The following is a 1,635-nucleotide window of genomic DNA, read 5'->3' on the forward strand; positions in this document are numbered from 1 at the left end:
TCTTTCCCTTGGCAGCCAGTCTTAACGATTTATTGCAAAGGACTCAGTAAAGAGGGAAAGAAGGGCTTCCTGCAGGTGATGAAGGTATAGTCTCAAGATGAAAGGGGGGAACTGACCCGGTTCTATGGGTTGCAAACTTCAGAGTGCACCAGAATCCCCTGGGGGGGCTTCAAAAATGCAGGTGCCTGGGCCCACCCCAGACTCAATGACTTCTAAGCTCTTGGGAGGCAGCCGAGGCATCTGCATTTTAAAGTAGGTCCCTAGGGGACTTTTGGCGCTCACCAAAGTGAGGGAATCACAGAACAGTCCAGGAAGGTGTGCTGGAGGAGTCTGGAAAGCTGTAGTATGTGAGGGGCACAGACAGAAAACTTGGGAGGTGGGGTGCCCAGAATCCTCTATGTCTCATGGTCTCCTTAAAAATGTATTTTTTTATGACACAAATGAACTTATTTATGAAACAGAGACAGACTCACAGACATAGAAAATGAACTTGTCACCAAAGGGGACAGCGGGTGGGGGAGGGATAAATTAGGAGTTTGGGATTAGCAGGTACAAACTACTCTATTTAAATTAGGTGAACAAGGACCTCCTGTATAGCACAGGGAGCTAACTATACTCAATATCTTATAATAAAGCATAATGGAAAAGAATGTGAAAAAACATATGTATGTGTATGTATAACTGAATGACTTTGCTGTATACCCGAAACTAACACAATCGTGTAAACCAACTATACAAATAATTAGTTTTTTAATTGATGTGAAATTCACCTAACATAAAATTAACCATTTTATTATTTTTATTTATTTATTTATTTATTTTTGGTTGCACCTCACAACTTGCGGATGTTCCCTGACCAAGGATTGAACCCTGGGCCACGGCAGGGAAAGCCTGGAATCCTAACCACTAGGCCACCAGGGAACTCCTAAAATTAACCATTTTAAAGTGAACAATTCAGTGCCATTTGGTACCTTACAATTTTGTGTAACCAGCCTTGCTATCGAGTTCCAAAGCATTTCCATTCCCCCCAGAGGAAACCCCCATCCCCATTAAGCAGCCACTCCCCCTCCCTCCCTCCCTCCCTCATCCCCAACCCCTGGCAACCACTAATCTGCTTTCTGTTTCTATGGATTTACCCATTTTGGCTATTTCATAAAAATGCAATCATACAGCATGTGACCTTTTGTGTCTGGTTCCTCTTACTCAGCATAATGTTTTCAAGGTTCATCCACATTGTAACCCGTGTCAGAACTTCATTCCTTTTTACGTCTGAACACTGTCCCATTGTATGGATGTGCCGTCGTTTGCTTTTCCATATTCCTCCGTTAACGAGCATTTGTGTTGTTTCCACCTTTGGCTATTGTGAACAGTGCTGCTGTGAATGTGGGGTACAGGATTTGTTTGAACACCCTAATTCTCCATTCTTTGGGGGTATGTATCAGGATCTCCACTTAACCAGTGGTTAAATCAGGTCAGTCCAGGTGGGCAGCCTGGCTGGCAGCTCAGATGACCCACAGTTTGCTGGAGTAACAGATGTAAAGCTCTCTGAAGCTCAGCTCTGAATAAGGAGTGGCCAGGCGGACAGTTGGGCAGTTAACAGGGCCAGAGGTAGAGGAGGTCTGGAGGGAGCTGGTC

At 44.5% G+C, this 1,635-nt stretch overlaps 1 protein-coding gene across 2 annotated transcripts in view; it reads left to right on the top strand.

The window, feature by feature from the left end:
* Nucleotides 1-1,635, top strand: part of SLC39A11 (solute carrier family 39 member 11) — a 329,009-nt gene that overhangs the window by 39,138 nt on the left and 288,236 nt on the right. The gene's annotated exons all lie outside the window — the stretch shown is intronic.

This window comes from Lipotes vexillifer, unplaced genomic scaffold (assembly GCF_000442215.2).
Source record: "Lipotes vexillifer unplaced genomic scaffold, Lipotes_vexillifer_v1.1 scaffold518, whole genome shotgun sequence".
NCBI lineage: Eukaryota > Metazoa > Chordata > Mammalia > Artiodactyla > Lipotidae > Lipotes > Lipotes vexillifer.